This window comes from Orycteropus afer, unplaced genomic scaffold (genome assembly GCF_000298275.1).
Source record: "Orycteropus afer afer isolate SDZICR_OR568_19922 unplaced genomic scaffold, OryAfe1.0 scaffold00004, whole genome shotgun sequence".
Taxonomy (NCBI): Eukaryota; Metazoa; Chordata; class Mammalia; order Tubulidentata; family Orycteropodidae; genus Orycteropus; species Orycteropus afer.
The window spans coordinates 10,849,749-10,862,548 of NW_006921591.1; the positions used below are offsets into that span (position 1 = coordinate 10,849,749).

General features: G+C 38.9%; 1 pseudogene; it reads left to right on the forward strand.

Moving 5' to 3' along the window:
- The first annotated feature begins 1,896 nt into the window (after positions 1-1,896).
- The window catches only part of LOC103194670, a 68,528-nt pseudogene continuing 57,624 nt past the window's right edge, over positions 1,897-12,800 (forward strand).

Genomic DNA, 12,800 nt, shown 5'->3' on the forward strand with positions numbered 1-12,800 from the left:
TTCTTCACAATGCAAGAATATTTTCATTTCTATTCTTATTTCCTTTCAATTAATCAATTTACCCTGACCATTTGCATTCTATTAGTGTTTTAATAATTGATCATTTGATCTCACACAGGTGATTTTTTTAAAGAATATAGTACTAATGGGTGATATTCATTATTGTGGTGGCTACTTTGTTATTTAGCTACCAAGTGACCTCAGAAGTTACTTTCTTTTGAAAGTTTGAAAAGTATCTCAGGTCAGTAGAATCGTGGAGACCTCTAGTTTCAGTCAGTCCAGTAGGTCTGTTTTCTTTCTTACTTTTTTTTTTTTTCCTTTTTAAAGGAACTTGAGGTTCTGTTCCACATTTTTCTCCCACTCTGTCAGGATCCATATTGTAGCCCTGAGCAGAACAGTAGGTAAGTACTTGTAGCTCGGTACCATTAACTTCTTCTGGTAGACGAGGCCATGGTGTATGTAGGTTATGTGTCCTGTAGACTAGTTTCTTCTTTGATTTCCTTCTTTCCCTTTAGTTTCTTGTGAATAGATACTAATATTTGTATCTTGAATGGCTAAGCAGCTTTTAAGACCCCAGACAATATTCACCAGAGTAGGTTGTAAAACATCATGAATATTATAGCAATTGTGCAAAATGTCCCACAAGAGTATGATCCTAATCTTTCATAATCAAAAATTCAATTCCACGATGTTTTGTGTTATGTCTAAGAAGTACACATATCTGTGCTCCCTATGTACTTTATTATGTATATGAATATATGTATGTACAGTCACATGGAATCATATACATATGCATATACATACCTATAAAAACATATGTATATTGCTGGAATGCCTCAGGCATTTGACTGCTAATCAGAAGGCTGGCAGTTCAAACCCACCAGCCACTCCTCAGAAGGAAGGTTGGGCAATGTACTTCTGTAGTGATACTGCCTCAGAAACCCAAGGAGGAGTCATTATCATTTGGAATCGACTTGATGGCAGTGAATGACTGAGTGAGTAATACCTATATATGGCTACATACATACATATATAACCACACATATAACTTTTGGTGGTTTTTGCTGTTATTTCAAAATTATATATGCCTTGTGTGATAGTTAAGGTTATGTGTCAACTTTGTGGGGCCTGGTTTTAGTGGGGGGGGGCGGCAGCTGGAAGCAGTTATTCCCTATGATGAGATTGATAACTAACTCCATGATGTATTCTACTGGAGCAGCTGAGTAGCTGTTTTAGGGATGTGGTCTGCTTCCTGTATATAAGGAGAAGCTTTGCAAATGGTCTGCAGCTTTTGACACACTTGAAATCTGCATGTAGCTAAGTCATTGTTCAGCTGCCTCCCATGTTGTCTGCCAATCTTGGGATTCTTAATGGATTTGACTCAGCGGCCTGCCATGTGGTTTGGTAATATTGGGACTGTGCCTTTTTACTTGTTGGCCTTGGGTTTGTCAGCTTCAGCGGCCAGCCGCTGCCTGAGTGAAGAAAGTCTCCAGCATCAGTAGGCCAAAAGCAAGAGGTAGAGCTGAAGTCCAAGGTAAAGGGGCCTTTTTCACCCAGTCCCTAGAGCCTGATACTTTGAACTTGGACTTCTAGGCTCCCAAACTCTAAGAGCATAAATCCCCGATTGTATAAAGCTATCCCATTTGTGGTTTTTCTGCTGGAGCAGCACAAAGCAACCAAACACCATGGCAATTACCAACAGATTGTTTTGTTTTTGTTTTTGTTTTCTTGTGTTCTTTTTACTGATGTTGTTTAAGTGCCATGGTTTTTCATTGAGATTTGTCACCTAGGGTATAGCACAATTCTACTCCCAAAAGGAAAGCAAATATTTAGCATGAAACAAATTGTGAAAATTATAAAAGGTACAGTGAACCACTCTTATCAGTTCTGAGAATGATGAGGATGCTCCTAAAATCCAAGTTCCCAGAATGGTGGCTAAGAGCCAACATTGCAAGCAGAGTTTCTGAAAGTAACATTTTCAAACTCGGTATGTTAACTTTTTCCTTATTAATGCCCATAAATAAAAATAGCTGAAAATTAGTAGAGTAACACCCAGCAAATTAATCTTTTAAAGTCCTTGGAATGAATAGAATTAATGAGTTCTTTTAGAGTGAAGTTAATTTAGAAAAATATCCACAAGGGCAGGTAATAAGCAAGTTCTAAAGGAAGCATAGTGCCTAAGGCATCTGACTGCTAACCAGAAGGCTGGCAGTTCAAACCCACCAGCCACTCCTCAGAAGGAAGGTTGGGCAATCTACTTCCATAGTGATACTGCCTCAGAAACCCAAGGAAGGGTTGCTATGAGTCAGGTCTGACTCGACGGCACATAACAACAACAACAACAAAAGGAAGATGACATCATGAATGGGAATGCACTAGAATAAAGGAATCACAGGTGAAGGGAATTATTGATGTGACGTGAAAGAGTAGTTATCTGTCAAAAATTAGCAGGTAAAATACACTCAAGCTAAATGTATATCAGGTCAAGTTGAAGTATTGCTCATATATATATATATATATATATATATTTCAAATTTTTATTATGATTTGGATGAACAATTACAGAACAAATTCATTTTCCATACAGAATTTTGTACACATTTTATTTCATGACTTTGACTGCCATTCCCCACAATGTAAGGTCTCTGGCCACTTTCTGTCCATAGTTACCCCTTCCCTGTGTTCTTCCCTCCCATGCACTCCCACCACCTTACTCCCACCCCTAAGCTATCTCCTTGTGAAAATACTGCTCTTCAATTCTCCCACAATTGATCACTCCCAGGAATGTATCTGACTGATGTAAATGTTCACCCTATATACCTGTCTATTGTTTAGCTGGAAGCCACAGGAGTGAGTTCAATTCCAGAAATGAAGAGTAACTAGGGACCACAGTCCCAGGGGTCTCACCAGGCATTATTAGACCAATAAACCTGATATATATATATATATATATATATATATATATAGGAGCTCTGGTAGCATAGTGGCTAAAGCATTTGACTGCTAACCAGAATGCTGGCGGTTCAAACCCACCAGCCTCTCCTCAAAGCAAGACGGGGCAATCTACTTCCATAGTGATACCACCTCAGAAACCCAAGGAGGGGTCGCTATGAGTCGGGTCTGACTTGTTGGCACATAACAACAGGATTGGTGTCAGGTCTTCTCTGAATGTTTGATAGAATTCTCCAGTGAAACCTTCTGGACCAGGGCTCTTTTTTGGTTGGTAATATTTATATGACTTGTTCAATTTCTTCTTTTGTTATGAGTCTGTTCAAATTTTCCACCATAGTCAGTGTTAGTTTAGGTAAGAATTATGTTTCTAGAAATCTGTCCATTTCTTCTATATTTTCAAATTTGTCGGAGCACAGTTCTTCATATTATCCTTTTTGTTTCAGTTGCTTCTGTTATGATGTCACCATTTTTCTTATCCATGTTATTTGTAGTCTCTCACTCTTTTGCTTTGTCATATTTACCAGTGGCATATAAATTTTATTAATCTTTGCAAAAGAACAACTTCTACTCTTGTTAATATTTTCTACTGTTATTCCATTTTCTGTTTTATTTATTTATGCTCAAATCTTTATTATTTATTTTCTTCTGGTGGTTGTAGGCTTTTTGGCTGTTCTTCCTGTGGAGCCAAGGTATTGATTTTGACTCTTCTTTTTTGATGTATGCATTTATTGCTATAAAAAGGTCTCTCATCACTTTTGCTGTGTCTCAAAGATTTGGATGTTGTGTTTTTATTTTCATTTGATTCAAGAAATTTTTTATTTTTATTTTTTTCAATTACCCACTTGTTTTTAAGGAGGATGTTATTGAGTTTCCATGTGTTTGCTATTTTCCCATTCATCTTCCTATTGTTATTTCCTAATTTCATAGCATTGTGATCTGAGAAGATGTGTGATAGTTAAGACTGTATGTCAACTTGGCTGGGCCTGGTTGAGTTGCTGGGCAGCTGGATATAGTTATTCCCCATGGTGAGATCAGTGATTAACTCCATGGTGGAATCTACTAGAGCAGCTGAGTAGCTGCTTTAGGGATGTGGGCTTCTTTAGTATATAAGACACAACTTTGAGGAAGGTGTCCAGCTTATGGCATGCTTGAACGCTGCATGTACCTGAGTCATTGTTGAACAGTCTGCCATGTGGCCCTGCCAATCTTGGGCCTTTTAATGGACTTTAATTAATAGCCTACTGGGTGGTTTGGTAATATTGAGACTGTGCTTTTTCCCTTGTTGACCTTGGGTTTGTCAGCCTCAGCAGCTAGGAGCTGCCTGCGTGAAGAGATGCCTCTAGCTTTAGTGGGCCAGGGGCAAGAAGCAGAGCTGGAGCACAAGGCCAAGGGCTTTCACCCAATCCCTAAAGCCTGTCACCTGGAACTTGGACTTCTAACCTCCAAAATTATAAGAAAATAAACTCTTTTTTGTTAAAACTATCCCATTCCTGTCAGAGTGGCACGAGGTAACCAAAACAGGATATGGTATTGAAAGTGGGGTGCTACTCTGACAGATACCTAAAATGTCAAAACAGGAATGGAGTGCATCCTTGACCTAAGACCTTGGCAGAGAGACCCCAGTATGTGGCATGAGAGATGACAGCAGCAAAGCCAAGAGATCCGCATGAGACATGGAAGTAGTAGAGCTGAGAGACCATTATGAGAGACTGCAGTAGCAGAGCCAATACACCAGCATGAGACAGCAACAGCCTTACCAGCCCACAGAAGATAAAGCTGGATGCCACTAGGTAGGTGGCTTCCTGGAGGAGTGGGTTGCCTTTGGGCATTAATTTGTAGAAGAGCCAAGCATGAGATGTAGTAGCAGGTTGGCCAGACCATGGAGCAAGAGAGCTAAGTGTCCTTTGGGCAGGGAGTTTCCTAAGAGAGTCAGTTGGCCTCAGGCATTACTTGTCAGAAACAGAGAGACCAAGGAAACTGGAAGCAGAGTTGCCTCAGCCTCAAGGGTAGGACTTTAGGTGTGGAACCACCATAGCCTCCTTGGTTTTAAAACGTCAGACCTTCACTAACTTGGTTCTGTAGTGTGGGGCTGCTCGTTCATATGGGCCAGTGGGATGGAGCCATAGCCATTGCCCAAGAGTGAGGGAGCAGGTCTGGCATGCCCAACAGGGAGAGTAACAGGGCCACAAGGTCAAGGGGGTGATGTTGCTACTCAGAGGAACGAGGGGACTGGAGCCACCCAGTGAAGCAGATCCATACAGATGCCACCCATTAAAGATGTGTACAGGTGCTAAGTTGACAAGGGTTGGAATTGTAGTAGTTAAGGTTGTATATAAACTTTGCTGGGCCTAGTTGAGTTGCTGAGCAGCTGGATGTAGTTATTCCCCTTGATGAAACTGGTAATTAACTCCATGGTGGAATCTACTAGAGGAGCTGAGTAGCTGCTTTAGGGATGTGGGTTGCTTCCCGTATATAAGATGCAACTTTGAGGAAGGTGTCCAGCTTATGGCACACTTGAACCCTGCATGTAGCCAAGTAATTGTTCAGACGCCTGCTATGTTGCCCTGCCAATCTTGGGATTTTTAATTGACTTGAATTAATGGTCTGCTATGTGTTTTGGGAATATTGGAACTGTGCCTTTTCACTTGTCAACCCTGGGTTTGTCAGCCTCAGCAGCTAGGGGCTGCCTGAGTGAAAAGATGTCTCTAGCTCCCATGGGCCAGCAGCAAGAAGAAGAGCTGAAGCCCAAGGTTGAGTGGCTTTCACTCAGCCCCTAAAGCCTGGTACCTGGAACTCAGACTTCTACCTTCAAAAATTGTAAGAGAATAAACTCCTCTTTGTTAAAGCCATCCCATTTGTGATATATTCCTGTCAGAGAGGCACTAGGTACTCAAAACAAGATGCTTTGCATTATTCAGTGTTTTTAAATTTATTGAGGCTTGCTTTGTGGGCTAACATATGGTCTAACCTGGAGAATGTTTGATGTGCACTGGAAAAGAATGTATATTGTGGCGTTGTTGGATGTATATATGTTGTAGATACATATAAGGTCAAGTTTGTTGTTGTTATTATGTGCTGTCGAGTCAGACCTGACTCATGGTGACCCTCCTTGGGTTCCTGAGGCAATATCACTACAGATATAGATTGCCCAACCTTCCTTCCAAGGAGTGGGTGGTGGTTTTGAACCTCCAGCCTTCTGGTTAACAGTCAAGTGCCTTAGGCACTATGCTACTAAGGTCAAGTTGGCGGATCATATTATTTAGTTCTTCTGAGTCTTTGTTCAGTTTTTTTCCAGTTGTTCTATCTTTCATTGAAAGTGATGTATTAAAGCCTCCTACTATTACTGTGGAATCATCTGTAATATAAATTCTATTAAATTCTGATTTATGTATTTTAAAGCTTTTTCATTGGGTAGTATTTATTATAGTTATGTCCTCTTTTTCAATTATCCTTTAATCATTATATAATGCCCTTCTTTGTCTCTTTTGGTGGTTTTTGTCTTAAGATCAGTTTTATCAGAAACTAATATTGCCACACCTACTCTTTTTTTGATTGCCATTTGCTTGATATATCTTTTCCAATCTTTGATATTTAGTCTATATTTTGTCTTTGTCTTTAAAATATATTTCTTGTAGATAGTATGTTCATGTGTAATGATTTCTCATCCATTCTGCAACTCTCCATGTCTTGAGTGGTGTTTTTAATCCATTTTTATTATGTGTAATTATTGAAAAGTATGAATTTGTTGCTGTCCTTTTGTTGTTTTTTTGGGGGTGAGATATTGCTGATTTCTTTGTTCCGTATAATTTTCTAGGCTGAGTTCATCTTGCTTATGAATCATGTTATAATTTCCTTCATTGCTATTGTTTTCATATTTGCTAAATACTTGTTCTTGTCCTTTTTTTTTCATTTTGATGTTAAGTTTTATTATTTTTCTTTGAGGTTACCCTGTGACTTACAATATTCTTCCCAAGTATAGCAAATACCTTAGGCACTACGCTACCAGAGCTCCTAAGTTTAGAATAGTCCATTCTATACTGAAATTATCTTGACTTCCTCACCATTTAACAGTTCTGTAATTACAATATCTTTTCCCTCTTTTTGGTGGGTAGTTGTCTTTTGTTTTTTGGGCTGAGACCTTTATTTATTTATTTTAATTTTTATTGTGATTTGGGCTAAAATTTACAGAGCAAATTCATTTTCCATACAGCAGTTCACGTACACTTTGTCTTATGATATTGACTGCAATTTCCCACAATACAACAGCTTTCTTCCCACTTCCTCTCCATAGCCACTTCTTCCCTGTGTCTTTACCTCCCATGCACTCTTGTGTCCTGAGCTGTCTTCCTGTGCATACATAACCCTTCTGTTCTCTGATGATTGATCTCCCCATGGAGTATATCTACCTAACATAAATGTTTCACTCATATGTCTGTCTTTTGTTTGGCTGGAAGCACAGGAGTGGGTTTAATTCCAGAACTGAGTGGCAGCTAGCGACCACAGGCTCAGGGGTTTCCCCAGGCTCTATCAGATGAACAATCTTTTCCCTTTTATATATATGATTTTGTGTTTTGTTCCACATTGTTCTCCCACTCTATCCAAGATCTCCTACATAGATCCCTCTCTGAGTGTTTGACAGTGGTAGCCAAGCACCATCTAGTTCTTCTGGTCTCATTGTCACATAGGCTGAGGATCACATGGTGTACCTATCCCTTGGACTAATTGTTTTCATGAATCTTTGGTTTTCTTCCTCCTTTGCTCTGCATGAGGAGAGACCAATCATTTCATCTAAATGGCCACTTGCAAACTTTTAAGATCTCAGTAGCTACTTGCCAAAGTAGGATGTGAAGCAATGTTTTTGTGTAGTATATTACGACAATTGAGTTTGAAGTCCCATGCAACCATGGTCCTGATCCCACAGGTCCAACTACTTTCTTCCTCCAGACAGTTGGCTGTGCCAAGAAGTGAGTACAACCTTGCCCCTTGTCAGCTCTACTATATACCTGGACATTCTTACAGAACATACAGATTCACTTGTAGAAACATTGTCTGACAACCCTATTCACGATCATAGGCACACTCCCCACCTGCATACGTGTACCTGATCATTCAGCCTGTCCACCCATCAACCTGTATATCCATGTTTGTCATCACTGACAATTCAGTATTGTATGTGCAAAAGGATTCATCTTTGTTGTCTGTACCTCTCATGCAACTTTCTATGTCTTCCACTTCCTCAGTGTCACCATGTTGATAATTATCACTCACATTTGATACATTGCCTTTCCCTTCTCCCAAATCAACTTGTCTCTACCTATCTAGGGACCCTCCCCTCCCTTTCCACCCCTGGTAACCAACAAAGAAAGTTTCCTTCCATATATAAACCTTTCCTTGATTTTTTACTGTAATGGACTTATACAAAGTTTGTCCTTCTCTGATTGACTCATTTCCCTCAGCATACAGTCCTCCAAGTTCATTCAGGTTATGCAGTGTTTTTCAGATTCTACGCTATTCTCTAGGGTTGCATAGTATTCTATTATGTGTGTGTAACAGAGTTTGGTTATCCATTCTTCTGTTGATAGGCACCTAGGTGGTTTCCATTTTTTTTTTTTTTCTATTGTAAATAGTGCTGCAATGAATACAGATGTGCATATATTTGTTCTTGTCCTGGCTCTCACTTCTTTAGGAAACCTACCTAGTAATGGAATTGCTGGGTCAAACGGTAATTATAATTCCAACTTTTTAAGGAATTTCTACACTGATTTCCGGAGCTCTGGTAGCATAGTGGCTAAAGCACTTGACTGCTAACCAGAAGGCTGGCGGTTCAAACCCACCAGCCACTCCTCAGAAGGAAGGTTGGGCAATCCTACTTCCGTAGTGATACTGCCTCAGAAACCCAAGGAGGGATCACTATGAGTCGGGGCCGACTCGATGGCACACAACAACAACAACAACATACTGATTTCCACAGTGGTTGTGTCATTTCACAGTTGTGCATGAGAGTCTCAATTTCTCCATATCCTTGCCAGCATTCGTTATTTTATGTCTTGTTGAACTTTGCTACTGGTGCTGGAGCAAGATAGTATCTCATTGTAGGAGGGTTCACTATGAGTTGGATCTGACTTGACGGTTTGGTTTGGTTTTAATGGCTAATGATCATGAACGTTTCTTCATGTGTTCGTTGGCTGCATAAATATCCTCTTTCATGAAGTGTCTCCTCATGTCCTCTGCCCATTTTTCAATTGGATTGTTTGCCTTTTTGTTGATGAGGCTTTGAATTTTCTATATATTTTAGGGATAAGTCCCTTGTCAGATATGTTGTTGCCAAATTTTTTTTTTTTTTTTTTCCAATCTGTAGGTTCTCCTTTTACTCTTTTGGAGAAGTCTTTGGAAGCACATCAAAACTTAATTTTCAAAAGGTGCCATTTATGTAGTTTATCTTCTGCTGCTTGTGCATTTTGGTTATGCTCGATTGTCTATTTATGCCATATATTAGAACCCCTAAATTTGCCCCTAGTTTTTCCTTGAGAAACTTTATAGTGTTTGGTTCCATGTATAATTTTGATCCATCTGGTGTTAGTTTTTGTGTATGATGTGAGGTACAGATCTTGTTTCATTTTTCTGCAAATGGATATCTAGTTTTCCCAGCACCATGTGTTAAACAGACAATCTCTTCCAGATTAAATGGATTTCAGCCCTTTGTCAAAGAGCAGCTGACCATAGGTCGGTAGATCTATTTCTGGGTTCTTAATTCTATTCTATTGGTCTATGTGTATGTTGTATCTATAACAGGCTATTTTGACTACTGTGGCTCTGTAGGACGTTTTGAGATCCAAGAGTGTGAGACCTCCAATTTTGTTCTTCTTCAGTCATGCTTTGCTTATCTGAGGTCTTTTTCCTTTCCATGTAAAGTTAGTGATTCGTTTTTCCATATCCTTAAAGAATGTTGATAGGATCTGAATTGGGATCACCTTGAATGTATAGGATGCTTTGGGTAGAATTGGCATTTTCACAATGTTCAATCTTCCTATCCACGAGCATGGTATGTTTTTCCATTTACGGAGCTCTCTTATGGTTTCTTGAAGTATTTTTTATAGTTTTCTTTGTACAGGTCTTTTGTGTCCCTGGTAAGATTTATTCTCAAGTATTTTATTTTTTTTGGTAGCTATTATAAATGATATTGACTTCCTTATTTCTCTTTCAGCAATCTCTTTGCTGGTGTAGAGGAATCCAACTGAGTTTTGGACGATGATCTTGTATCCTGCCATGATGGTAAATCTCTCAATTAGTTCCAGTAGATTTTGGACTGAGTCTCTTGAGTTTTAGCTGTAGGATCATAACATAGCAAATAGGGATGGTTTTACTTCTTCCTTACCAATTTGGATGCCTTTGATTTCCCTTTCTTGCCTTATTGTTCTAGCTAGGACTTCCAGTACATTGTTGAATAGAAGTGGTGATAGAGGTCATCCTTGTCTGGTTCCTGTTTGCAAGATGAATGGTTTCAGTCTCTCTCCATTAAGAATAATGTTGGCTGTTGGTTTTGCATATATGTCCTTTATCATTTTGAAGATTGTCCCTTCTATTCCTATTTTGCTGAGAGTTTTGATCAGGAATGGGTGTTGGATTTTATCAAAACCTTTTTCTGCATCAATTGTTATGATCATGTAATTCTTCTCCTTTGTTTTATTTACATGGTGGATGACTTTGATTGTTTTTCTAATGTTGAACCACCCTGGCATACCTGATATGAACCCCATTTGGTCATAATGGATGATTTTCTTGATATGTTGTTGGAGTCTATTGGCTAGGATTTTGTTGAAGATTTTGCATCTATATTCATGAGGGATATTGGTTTGTAGTTTTTCTTTTTAGTAATGTCTTTCCCTGGTTTTGGTATCAAGGTTATGCTTGCTTCATAGAATAAATTTGAGAAGATACTATCCTTTCCTATGTTGCAGAATAGTTTGAGTAGAATTGATGTCAGTTCTTCTCTGAATATTTGGTAGGATTCTCTGGTGAAATAGTCTGGGCTGGGAATTTTTTGTTGGTAATTATGAACTGTTCAGTTTTTCTTTTGTTCTGGATCTGTTCAACTTTTCCGCCTCAGCTTGAGTTAGTTTAGGTAAGTGGTGCGTTTCCAGAAATCTGTCCATTTCTTCTAGACTTTCAAATTTGTTGGAGTACATTTCTTCATAGTATCCTGACATTATTTTTTTTTATTTCAGTTTATTCTGTTATGATGTCACCCATTTCATTTCTTATTCATGTTATTTGTATTCTCTCCCTATTTTCCTTTGTTAAATTTACCACTGGTTTGTCATTTTTATTAATCTTTTCAAAAAAATAAAGAAATAACAACTTGTAGTCTTTTTTTTTTTTAATTGTCTTTCTATTTTCTGTTTCATTTACTTCTGCTCAAATCTTTGTTATTTTATTTCTTCTGATGACTGTAGGCTTTTCTTGCTGTTCTTTTCCTGTTGTTGGAGATGTTGGGATGAGATGTTGGGATAAGGTGTTGATTTTGGCTCTTTCTTTTGATGTGTGCATTTATTGCTATAATTTGGCCTCTGATCACTGCTTTTGGTATAATATGTTGTGTTTTCATTCTCATTTGATTCAGAATTTTTGTTCTATTTTTTATTTTATCTAGTCCTGCTTTATTTTATTTTATTGTGATTTGGGTGAAAGTTCACAGAGCAAGTTCATCTTCCACACAACAGTTCACATATTTTGTCTCATGACATTGACTGTAATATCCCACAACACAACAGCCTTTCTCCCACTTCCTCCCCATAACCACCTCTTCCCAGTGTCCTTCCCTCCTATGCTGTCCTGCTCCCCAAGCTGTCTCCCTGTGCATACACAATTCTTCTATTCTCCCCTTATTGATCTCTCCAAGGAGTGTAGTTGTCTAATATAAATATTCAACTTAAATGGCTCTCTTTTATTTGGCTGGAAGCCACAGGAGTGGGTTCAATTCCAGACCTGTTGGGCACTTAGGGGCCATAGTCTCAGGGGTTTCCCAGGCTCTGTCATACCAGCAAACCTGGCTTTTTTATTTTCTTTTTTATGATTTTGAGTTTTGTTCCACACTGTTTTCCCATTCTATCCAGGAATCTGGGATCTTGTACAGAGATCCTCCTCTGAGTGGTTGACAGTGTAGCTGGGCACCATCTAGCTTTTTCTGGTCTTATAGTCAAATAGGCTGAGGATTGCATGGCGTACCAGTCCCTTGGACTAATTATTACCATGTATCTTTGGTTTTCTTCATTCTTGTTTGATCTTCATGAGCAGAGATCCTTCATTGCATCTAGATTGCCACTTGCAATCTTGTAAGGTCCCAGTCATTATTTACCAAAGTAAGATGTATTTGTGTAGTATATTATGCCAATTGAGATTGATGTCCCTTGAGAACATGGTCCCAAGCTCACAGGTCCAACTCCTTGGTCCCTCAGGGTAGCTAGCTGTGGCCAAGAGGTATTTACAACCTTGTCCTTTGTCAGCTCTACTATACACTTGAAATTCTTACAGAGCATACAAATACACTTGCACAAACATTGTCTGGGGCAGAAGACATGAATAGACACTTCAACAAGGAGGATATTCAAGCAGCCAACAAACATGTGAAGAAATGCTCACGATCTTTAGCTATTAAAGAAATGCAAATCGAAACAATAATGAGATACCATCTTGCTCCAGCACGAGTAACGATGTTCAACAAAACAGAAAATAACAAATGCTGGCAAGGTTGTGGAGAGATTGGGATACTCATACACTGCTGATGGGATTGTAAAATGGTACAACCATTGTGGAAAGCAGTATGGCGATTCCTTCAAAAGTTGGAATTA